The 12,092-nt window shown below is 48.9% G+C and overlaps 1 long non-coding RNA gene across 2 annotated transcripts in view; it reads right to left on the reverse strand.

Annotated features, from left to right (window-relative positions):
• The window catches only part of LOC106035494 (uncharacterized), a 196,668-nt gene that overhangs the window by 9,046 nt on the left and 175,530 nt on the right, over window positions 1-12,092 (reverse strand). For both annotated transcript variants that reach the window (XR_010833937.1, XR_007166928.2), the window contains one exon: window positions 3,368-3,552. This is a non-coding gene — a long non-coding RNA (uncharacterized lncRNA). The remainder of the gene's footprint in view (window positions 1-3,367; window positions 3,553-12,092) is intronic.

The following is a 12,092-nucleotide window of genomic DNA, read 5'->3' on the forward strand; positions in this document are numbered from 1 at the left end:
ATTATGCAACAACTAATTAAATTAGTACTGACAGCTTTCAAAGAGGAGGAGAAAAAGACGTGGTATATCCCTTGCTTTCAGAGACAATTTTTCCTAAAAGCAGTGAAGACAGACAAGCTGTAAGCACTTTCCATCTGGGAATGAGAATCCACGCAGGAAACACCCACAGCTGAAATGCAGCCTCTGCTTGAACTTGGGAAACTCATTTTGTGAGTGGGAGCTGAGCCTGGTCAGCTGTGAGTGGTAAGCAACAAGTTAAAGTCCTCCTTAAAATGAAAGCCAGGGAGTGTGCACTGGAAAAGACTAATTACAGCTGCTATGCCACTGAGCGGGAGCTACCACTCTTCTGGCAATAACTTGAATTTCATTGTTTAGGAAGATGAAAGCCTTCACTCGGCTGGGGAACAGCATAAAAACAATCCATAAACAGCAGCAAGACAAACTGTCTTTATTCAGGAGTAGCATTAATACCCTTTTGAGGTTTTTAAAATAATTCAGGGTTGCTATGCAACACAGGTCCCAACCCAATTCCAGTAACAGCAACAAAGCAAATCATCTGTTAGCTTTGGTAGGACCCAGGGAGCCCCCCCAAGGGGCTGCCCCCAGCAGGGTGTCCCAGCTGTGTGCCTCCAAGAGAACCACAGGAGCACACATCCTCAGCACCCCGACCACCGCTGTGCATGGCCCATCCCAGCCAACAGCAGCGGTTGTGGAAGCAGGAAAACCTCCCAAACCCAGCCCTTATCCTGTGCAATGCTTGTCAGCTTGTCAAGATGCTGTTTTCTATAAATCATCTTAATTTGCATGTTAATAATACCCAAAGCTGTGGTTTGGGAGGAAGAGAGGAGACCTCTGAAATCTTGTCAGAACTGGAAAAAATTCAAAATTCCCAATATGCTCAAAGTAAAATCCTCCCATTAATCTTCCTTGCGGCTTGTGGCAGCACCCTCTAGTTCCACACCAGCATCTCCTCTTTGGGAGCCGCTCGAGCGTTTTGCTCCTGACAGCCTCCACGGTTGTGTTTCTCCTTTTGATGGCCGAGGTCCCACCTGCACGCGCAGGAGCGCAGCTCGCTGTAAGGAGCGCTGTGCCCTGCCAGCAGCTCGCAGCACAGCCAGCCCACGGGCTTGCCAGGATCCACACGGGACACGCTCGCTTCCCCATGTGGAGGCTGTTTGCAATTAGGAGGCCGTGCTTTCCTCCTCCTCACCTGCTCAAACCGCTGTGCATGGACACAGCGCTGGGGGCTCGGCAGACCCAGCCACCCTCCTAGCACAGATTTCAGATTTCCAGCGCACTCTTGTTTGTCACCTTTTGCTTTCAGATGCAAAAACCTCAATTCAAGGGTTGCACGCGGGCACGTTCCCGTGATAACTGGGTGAACATATGGAGAGAAGTGGGTGGAAGGAGGCCAGGCAGCTACGTGCGCTTATCTGGGAGGAAAGCTGTGGAAGGAGGGGAATCACACTACTAGCATCCTTGCTAATACCCATTCATCACCAAAGAAAAAAAAAAAAGAAAGAAAAAGGAAAAAATAAAAAAGAAAAAAAAAGTTTAAATCAGTTTCCTCTGCAAATGTCAGCAGCCAACAAGCTCAGCCACCCCACAACACAGCAGGTCCTTTTGCTTTAGCTTGCCACACCACAGCACAGCAATCACAGCACAGCTTGCAGGAGCAGTCTGAATCTTCAGCTTAGGTAACAACAGAAAACAGTATTTTCTGTATTTTAATTACTTGGTAATGTTGGCCTATGTCATCAGCTCAGAGCGTGTACTTGCCATGATATTCCACAGTCAGGGCTGAAGTAAAAGTTAAACTAAAGCTTATTTTTTTCTTCTGAGTCTTTGTACTGGGCCACATCACATCCTTGCCAAGCTGCCCAGCCAATTCATTTGTGCCTTAAAGGACAGACAGACAGACACGTCCTTCCCCAAAGGGCCCCTCCTGGCACAGCCAGCATGGGAGCACCAGGGACTTGAAAACAATAATTTAAAGAAAACTCTACCCGGGGCTCGCAGGCCTGCTGTACCTCACACACATGTAGAGGTGTGTGGATAGGGGTTCTTCCTCTGCTTCCCCCTTCCCAGAGCTCATGGTTGGGCATTTTCTGATGTGGTACTGGAGATGGTGGTTCAAGGCACCAGTCCTCTCCACAGTGCTTCCACCTGGGCCATGAAGGCACATGGACCTCCCAGGTTTGTTATGTGCAAAACGCTCAACTTTAAGAGCCGCCGAAGTCAACTTTCTGTCCTTCTAATATACACCGGATAAACAAAGCGATCGTAGAATAACAAAGAAATATAACCAGCGCCAGAAAAAGTCCTGCAGCCAGCAACTCTCTCCTGCATATTTTATCTTATAATCCACTGCACTAATACTTAACCACCACACCAAGCAGGTGGAAGTTTGAGGGCCATTGAGCACTGTGAATTTTCCCAATGCATCACAATTACCAAAACACCTGTGCTAAATAACTTTGCGCTGAGCCACTGTGAAAATTCACAGAGTGCTCAATAGCCCTTGAAATTTCTCATTTCTAACCGGGGCTGGAGTGGCTGAGCGCTCGCACATTACACCGCAGCACAAAGCAGGTAAGGACACTGGTTCAAGACCTCGTAAAGGCCCCTTTCTCCGCGGCTGGAAGTTGTGCCGTCCCTGTGATTTTCAGGCTGCTCCTACTTTGTCTCCGCAATTACACTCACTTGGAGCTGGGTGAACTCATGTGTGAGCAGACTCCAAATATTGCCATGCTCCCCTGTCCCTCCTTCCCTGCCCAGCACAGCTGCCTGTCTCAGGACCTCCCTTTTCCTCTTCAATAGACAGGGAAGGCGTCCAACTAGCGGCACGTAAACCCCATGGGGCACAGCAGGCTGATCTCTGTGCTCCCCATCCCATTCTCATGGGGTCTCTGGAGCAGGACCAAGGGCTCAGCCTGACCCCAGGACATGCAGCATCTGAAGGCAAGCTTAGCCCTGGGATGCACAGAGGCTCAGCAAGGGCAGCCAGGGGCTCTCTGACCACAGCACAAGACATGCACACACCGTGCTGTGTCCAGCTGGAGAGGAGGCTGAGAGCACTGGAGAGGTTTCAGGCAGCAGAAGCAAGAAGAATGGGAGGTTGATAAACAGCCGGGAACTAGAGACATTCAATCCATTTAGTCTGTCCCCAGGAAGGTGAAGAGGTGACTTGAGAGTGGTCAGCAAGTGCCTACACAGAGAGAGGAGTAATAAGATGAGGCTCTTTAATCTGACAGATGAAAGCATCTTGAGACCCAGTGGCTGGAAACCAAAGGCATTTCTACAGAGAAGTAGAGTAAGTCTTGGTGCAGAACAGCTAAGGCAATTAATTAACCACCGGACAACGTACCCGAGGAGACGGCAGATTCTCTGTCACTTCCGCTCTGTTGGTTGGACCTCTGTGGCACACCTGGGCTCCACCAGGGCTCCAAGATGGGGGCATCACACGGGAAACTTCCTTGTGCCTGCAATCAGGGGCTGCTTTTGCGTAATCAGTCCAGAACGGGAGATCTTTGGAAGCCAGCAGTAGCAGCCCTTAGATACAAATAAAGAGGGGAAGAAAAAAACACAGAAGTGAGAAAAATTCAGAAAAAAAAACAATGCATCTCATCAGAGGTCCCCTGGAGCCTCACAGGGATGTGCCAGCCCCTGTTCTCTGCCAGTTTGCTGCTCAGAAGAGAGCAGAGCAAAAGAAAACCATCTCCACACAGACAGAGAGAGGCTGAGCACGTTCCCTTCATGTCCTAGCCCTGCTTTTCCCCATGAGGGCTATGAGGTAACAGCACACAGCGACTGTTTTCCATGTGCTGGGCGCTCACCGGCCACTTCCAGCTCACCTGTGGGACTTCTACAGCCCAGCCTCAGCTTCTCAGTATGGGTCACTTGCTGAGAACTGCTGAGATAGTGAAGTCGGACTGCTATAGACAGCCAGTTGATACAACAGCTATGAACAATACAAAGTATAATAAAAATTAGGAAAAAAAAATAGGTCTATCATACATTGAAAACAGACAGGAAGGACCAAATCTTCAGATGGAACAAACCAAGTTAGCCATGCAAAATTCAGTTGATTTTCACTAGTTCACACCTACAGACAGTTTCCTAACGTCACAGCAACATAACAAGGACCCAGTGCTGGCCTGAATCAGAGCTGAAATCTGCTGGGATCTGTCAAGGAGGCAGGAGCAGGTCACATAACTGCCAGGACTAAGTTCAGGCTGCCCAGCAGACTTTGAAGGCTCTCATTAACCCTCTTATTTCTATAAGCATTACTCACAGACTCATCAAACCAGCAGGCAGAAGAATCCCTGTCACTGCTCATCCTTGGACAACGGGGTTACCTGACCTCAGTGCTGCTTCACCAGTTGTCAAACAGCTGCCCAAGCAGTAAGACAATTTAAGCTTTCCAGAGATTTTGGTTTATTTGTTGGTGGCAAACAGAAGAAAAAAAGAACTGCTTTGCTCTGACTACATAAGAAACTTATTTCACTGATTACATTTTTCTTTTTTTTTTTTTTTTAAGCAACTTTAAATGGGGGTTGTTGCCATTACTCATCTGATAACCACCCTACTGCAGCCAAAGACCACTGTAGATGGTTCAGAAGACTCACGACTTCACTATGATGCAGAGACAAGGAACACTCAAAGTCTCATTATAATTATAACAAATCCAAATGACCTGAGCCATTAGGTCAATGTCAGTAAAAGTGACTCTCAAATGCATGAACTGGAAGGCTTCCACCAACACCGTTCCCTCTCCAGGAGCAAGAGACCACCCCAAATGTCAGTGGAAGGTTGTTTGGTTTTTAATTGGTGCCTGAGCTTTTTTTGGCTGGTTTCTGAGTGATTCCCCCCTCCTTTCTGATCAGGAGAGCTTTCAAATCTCACATCGAGGGCTCTCAGGCTCTTTGTTCTTCAAGACTTCAAAAACAAAAACAAAACCCCACATCTGCAAACAGTCACACAGGAAGACAGCCAAAATCTGATCGTGAGCATTAACATTTAACTACTGCTGTATTTCACTGTGTGCCTGCACGTCTTGTACAAAGGCAGACACCCTTATGCTCCGTGTCCCCTGGAAGTAAGCAAGTACACATGCTCCATTCATAATTAATGGCCCAGCTTTTCCAAAAGCACTAACAACTGCATCTGCCTGTGTCTGTGGAGGACTCGGCCCTAAAGGTTTGGCTTCACCAGGCTAATGCTCTGCCTGCAAATTAGCCACATGGGACATGCTGGAGCCAGCCTTTGACACCTGGACCCCCGATGTACCCAAGCCAGCAAACAAAACCACACTCATCCTCCGAAACCAATGCTGCCTTTGCTACCCATTTCAAGGGTGGTGGCTTTGGGCTTCAAATATTCAGGCCTCCAAGGTGCTCAGTGCCTAGGATAGGGACTAAGCCCTCTCAAAGCCTCAGGCAAGCTGAGAGCCCTCAGCGCCCCTGCAGAACTGAATTACTACATTATTTCAAGCCATCATACCACCTGGAGGACAGACGGACACACAGCAGAGCTGCACCTGCACTGGGCAGTCAGCACTTCAGCTCTCAGCAGGGCAGCAGCAATGCTCTGGGCAGGTAGCTTGCCACTAATAGGCATTGAAAACCACCTGGAGATGGGCTGGCTGGATCTATTTACTTGTTACCCTGCCCATGGAGTGAGATATGCCCTGAGTAGATTTGCTTTGATGAGGGAACCAGAGGGAAAGCCTCCCCAAAGCAGCCTCCCTGCTGCCAGAGGACTGCCTCCAGTGAGTTTTTGGCTTTTAAGAGGAGAAAAAATTGTTGGTTAGTGCAGACACAACCTGAAAATAACCCTCCATTCCTCCTCCTGATGGCTTTTATTTGTGCTTCTCTCGACACAAGAAGACAGAACCCCCTCCTGTCCCCTCGTGAAGCTTCTCAAAGAGGAAAAGAGAATGCTGTGCTGTGAGGCTCAGGGGCTGCCTGCTCTTGTCTACCATCCCCTGGGTGCCAAACCTAAAGCAAAAGTTAAAACAGGCTCTGGGATTTGGCTATACGTTACAACGTGAAACTTCTCCGTAGCTATTACTGCAAGTTTTACTTGACTTTTCCACCCATCCCATGAAGTTACCCTCAGCAGCAGGAATGGTTCACAGGCATGCCAATCCTTGCAAAATACCCATAACTGAAGATTTAGAGAGAAAACCTCTGAAAAATAATATCTATAACTTTAGAAATAAAACTTCTTTGTCAAGATGCCCCAAACAAGTCAAACAGACTTTGATCAAAAGAAAAATACGCCCCAGTACCTTTGCTCTGCTTTTACCTCCGTGTTGTCTGTGTCTCATTTGACTTGTTCCTCCCTTACTTTGGAATGATTTGTGAAAACCTCTAAAGGGATGACATGGAGGGAACAAGGCTGGATAAAGTCCTAGAGTATTTGCCAAACTGACAAAAAATACAGAAGAGAAAACATCAAGCCCAGCCAAGTCAAATATCAATCTACTTTTGTGTGCTTTGTTTCATTAAGTTTACTTTATGATTCATTTGTAACCAACTGCGGTGGATAATGAGTACTTGCATCACAAACCTCTGTGTGCTTAAGAAATCCCTCTCCCCATGCAGGGAAAGGCTGGATAACAACAACAGAGCCCTCTCATTTGAAAAGCCCACGGTGGTCCAAGCGTGAGTGGAGATCTTTCAAGCATCACTGAACTGAGAGCTCCAGCAATGAAGCAGTCACGTCACTGCCGAAACATTTGAGCCCCGTGGAGACAGCCCGTCCCATTGCATTCAAGTCTGCCAAGATGCCCTGAAACAACATCTCTGAGCACGCAGTGGTTTTGGGGCAGCTGCCTCCCAAGCAGACAGCCCAGGAGATACCCAAAGGCTGGTGGGTTGTGTGCAGCCAACAGCTCTCCCAGAGGACACCGCCAACCCTGTCTCAAAAGTCACAGGACAGCAAAGGTCAGAGGCAGCAGAAGTCTGAACGCCTAACCCACTGATCTTGGTGGTCATCCTTCAGCGCAGGGTCAGGTCTAGATCTACCAGGGACTCTCCACCTGCACTCACACCTCCCCTCCTGCCAATCGCTCTGCTCGTGGGAGCTGCTCCAGAGCCGATAACTGCTCTACTGAGAGAGCATCTCCCATATGACAGACAACTAGAAACAAGCTGATCCAGCAGGAAAAAAAGCACCCAGGACTGAATTGCAGGCAGGCTGCAGGTGTTCGGGTAATTATAAGAGTTTGGCAAAGTGTGGGAACAGCACACACTCCTAGAACGACAGCGCAGGCTTTTATACTTTCATTGCACATCTGTGCGTCAGGAACTCAGCACCCCCGCCCCAGCAGTTTGAATGTGCAGGAGAGCCGTGGGTGAAGATTCAAATACTCAGCACAGAGTAAGCAGGGTCACAACCCACCCTGCTCTCTTACAGCTCTTGGAGTTAGCCCATGAGGATGGGAGCACGTGAGGTGAACCTACGGGTGATTTTACGGCACCATGGCCATTACAGAGCCGGGCACCATGCTGCGGGGAGCCTGCTCCAGCACAGTCCCCACTGGACACCTTCAGCTCTCTGCTGGTTGAATCCCTCATAGCTGGTTAGGAGACGGAGCACAGCACATATTTTGTCCATTTTGCAGGTTGGCCCTAAGGGAATGAGCAGCCAAGAGGAGAGGTTTCCACTTCCTCTGACTCTTCCCTCTCCGCTTATTTCTTTGCTTTTTCCCCTGTATTTTCTAACTGTTTTCAATTTGCAAGAACTTCGGTGTGACACTACAGGTTCTTTCCCACTGCAAGGCCCCAGCAATAAGGCGACATTTATCACAGCCTGTATTTCCCCTTCTCTGCTGAAGCAGAATTCTCTTGTGGAAGGCAAAGCCACACAGGTTTACCAGCTTTCACTTTTCTGTGCATCCTGTTAACACACCTTACAGTTTCCCGCTCATTAATCCTGCAAAGGAGCATTTACAATGTATTTAAAACGCTTTTCCTCCTTTACTAGCTCCCTGTGGTGCCGTCCAGTTCCCAATCTGAAGAGCAATCAATAAATAAACTCCGTCGTCCACCGGGGTTCCTGGCTACCCAATTAGAACAGCAACCCTCCACATGCTGTTTTATTATACAGCAGCAGCAGTCGGCTTTGGCGCGGCTTTCAGTGCCTAACGCTGGTTTTAGATGTTTGTATTTGAGCAACAAAGCCTGGGAAGTCAGCAGGGCTGTTCTCTGCCAAGCTACATAAAAATTCACCGGAGTTTCCATCACACAGCACTTTGGCCAACCGGTTGCGTGGGGGTTGATGGCGGTGTCATCATTTTAATTGCTCGAAACAGTGAATGGGCGGATTTCTGGCTTGTCAAGGACATTGTACGGAAAAAAAAAAAAAGAGACATTGTTAATCTCTCCAAAGCCTAGCTGGTGAGCAGGTCCTTAAAGCAGCTGTACAGTGAACAAAGAGCACTTGGCAAGCGGGCAGCAAGACCAGGGCTCAAAGGGACAGTGCTGCCGGCTGGTGAGATCCTCACACTGAGAAATAAACAACATTAAAACCCCCTGGTGAGAAGGAGCACAAACAGAAGGTGCTGCTCTGCCTCATGTGGTCTTCAGAAAGAGGGATATAGTTTATTGGGATACCACGAGTTTACTTTGTGGACAACACCAGCAACTACTGGTGCCAATGGGGTGTCAGCACCTGCCTCCATCCTGTGCCCGGCCTGCCTAGTTTGCAGCCCCCCTCTGACGCCATCCTCCTTCCTTCTGCAATCACCACAGGTTCTCCAGGACAAGCGTTGTTTAATATACACCGGTGTCATTTTGATGCTTCTGGATGCTATGCCTGTGAAATTAGAATAGCAACTAGTAATTGTTTCCAGACTTGAGATTTGTCCTATTGTTTTAAATAATAATAATGGGGTGTCATCAAAACTGGAAGCATCAAATGCCCAGATATTGGGAGCAGAAGGGAGAGCATCCTAGTACATGCATACCCGTGACTTGCTGTCATCGTAAAATGCTTGGATATTTCAGCAGCACACAGCTCAGACCAGCAGCCAGATGGAGGCACGAGGCAGAGCCAGCCTTTTCCCGAGCAGCACATTGCCTTTTGCAAACAGCCTTAAATACTTCTCACCCACAGAAGTAAGGGAAGCACATTTGGAAACAAAGGGTGATGGTGGTCACCCAGCAGGGGACAGCATTATCCCAGGTGAGACTCCTCTGGAAGCGCAGCAGGGATCATTACAGAACTTGCTTGTCCTTATTTAAGCCTCCCCACCTCTACCAGGAGCCCAGCTGACCTGCTGCTACCTGGTGGGTAAGCACAAATACAAGAGACTCGTTACCCTGAGCTAAGGCACTGCAGGTCACTGTGCCTCCCAAGAAGTGAAATGACAGGAGAGAAACATTTTCCTGTTTCCTGAGAGCAGCAGCTGTTCTGCACATCCATAAAGCAGATCTCTAAGTTATTTGCCCTATACAATAAATAGCCAGCCCTAACTAGCCGCCAGCTTAACACTAGCAAAGATGCTCTATTCTTTCTTCGGTCCTATTTTTAAGCAGTTACATAAGGAGAAAAGACATAAGGGACTTAAATCTGTGGGAAGTCTTCATGACAGAACACGTTCCTTCCACCTGCGTTTTGCAGATAACACTCTAAATTTACTTTAAAAAAAGAAAAAAAAAAAACTTACTCCCATTCATTTTTCTGCTGTGCTACTCATGCAGTGAATGAGGCATCAGTAGAGACCAGGCAGACCTGCAGATACCTCCCACAGGGGGCTAGATCATCCTCCAGTGAAGGTCTCTCTCCAACAGCTGCCCTCCAGCTCACGCCTGCACCTCTGCATCCTTCTCTTAAGCAACCAAGTGCATCCTCCTGGTCTTGCTTTGGAGTGCTGAGCCCTTAGGTGATGCACATCACACTTGAATTGTCTCCATTAGCAGCCTGGCTACTTCTAATAGATGCTTGATTTTTATTTTTATTTTTATTTCCAAGTCACAGAGCAGTCAAATTGGCAGAAGCAGCCAAGTAACAGTCCCCAAAAGTTTAGTGGTAAATGGGCACAGAGGAGGTAATTAAACTAAAGGGAGCCCCTGCAGAATGGAGACATGCCGGAGAACCAGGCAGCCCCATCAAAACAGCGGCCATCAGCCAAAGATTTGTCCAGAGGAGAAGGGAAAAGGCTCTGAATCTTTTGCAGAAAAGCCACATGCAGCTGTAAGGAAGGGCAGCTGCCCTCCTCAGGAGGCATTTTAATCAGGGAGACCTTTGTTGGCTTTTTCCCCACAATCTCTGTACTCTATGATAGCACTTTGCTATATTTTCACCTGAGACAAGGCTGATCTCCAGGCCAACCACCAGTGCCAGGACGTGACACCCTGCAGAGACACTGAATAGCTGTTTGCCAGGGCCCTTTCACACCTCCCTGGGAAGCAGCTGGTGCCACCCACACCTGAGAAAGGCTCCCAGAGGGGATGAATTACTGGTTTGATTAAGTCTGGCAATTTCTAATGTGTTGGACCACAGCAGAGACATGCTCTGGATCCAGAAGATGCACAGCAAAGGCTGGGCACGGAGCTTGGGCTACATCACACTAGAGGTTTGCAGGGAGCAGTTAGCTTGTGCCTTGCTGTCCCGGTCAGCAGTAGGGCATGCCACCAGGCATCTGACCAGGGAGGTCTCCCAAATTAGTAAGAAGGTGCCAGTCTCCTGCAGGGTGGCACCAGGACCACCCCACCCCTGCTGCTGCAAACAAAAGCCAGAAAGTAGCAGAGCAGAACTGTGCACCATGGAACTGCATCTCCCCAATGCTGCCAACACAAGGCTTGGGCTGGATCTGGAGACCCCAAATCTGCACTTCCCAAACTCCCCTCCGTGCTGCTGCAGCACCTGAAAATCTCACAGCAGCCGAGCTTGGTGACAAGGAAAAGGACTGGCATGGGGTTGGCCCTGATGCTGTGCAAGGGATTAAATAAACGCATAAGTGCTGTTCTGGGAAAGGCCTTGAGTACTGTTCTCCTCTGCATCTCCCCATCCCGCGTTAAGCCCAAACTCTATGCAACTGAATCTTCGCTGAACAGAGCCCTAAATAAATAAATCAATCATTCTCCAGAGTGCCCTGGTGCTCTATCTGTCACTGCCTGCTGAGCTGCCGTTTCCACTTCCCCTGGCCTCTCCCTCATAGGCTCTTATTGACATTTAATGGTGATGGGTGCAGGTGGCTGTCCCAGGGCTCCACAGCCCAGCAGGCAGCACCCCACAGCACTGCGCACCATCAGGAGCCCCCAGCCACAGGGCTGCACACCGCGCTAATGACCACAACAAATCACCAGCGATGCTCAGCTGGTTCGCACCAAGCTGCTCGGATGCTCCTGGGTGATACAAGAGGCGCTGCGTCAGCTACAGGGAAACAGTCATCCCTTGTCCCCAAACGCCAGTCAAACCCCTCGTCCCCACATCCCCTGCGTGCACTGCAGCTGGCAAAGGCAGGACTACTCCGCACTGCTTCACCTGAGCTGAACTGAGAAGGGCGAAATAAAAAAGAGAGTGCTTCTCCCTGTGCAAAGGGACACAGAGGTAAATCTGTAGGGACCAAGCCACCCTTGTAGCACCACTTCATCCACAACCTATGGGTTGCAGACAACTCCTATAAAGAATTAAGCCACATGCACGGAAATGCCAGCATTTTCCCACCTTTCCCATACATGAATTTCAATGCATGTTACCAGTGCAGAGACCTCAGCAACCAAACAGTCACGCCTGGAGTTCATTCTGGGTCTATGCGTGTTTCCAAGAGAGAGCAAAAGCCCTTCACCACAGAGAGAGAAATATTTGGCCAAGCTCCCAGTATTTCACTGGACACAGCAAGGAACAACCCAGGGAGATGTATTTTGTGGCTTTTTTTTTCTAATAAGGTCAGGCCTCGAGGTATTTTAGCCGGATTAAGGGTCTGCAATCACATGCCTGGGCTCTGGTGTTCATGAGCTGCTGTCTGCTGTGCGGGGCCTGAGGCCAAATCACTCACTGCTGTACCGGAGCTTCACCTCTTGTGCAATTAGCTCAAAATTTCTGGAACAGCACAGATGGCCCCGTCGGCGGGAGGTCTT

Source organism: Anser cygnoides, chromosome 10 (genome assembly GCF_040182565.1).
Source record: "Anser cygnoides isolate HZ-2024a breed goose chromosome 10, Taihu_goose_T2T_genome, whole genome shotgun sequence".
NCBI classification, from domain to species: Eukaryota; Metazoa; Chordata; class Aves; order Anseriformes; family Anatidae; genus Anser; species Anser cygnoides.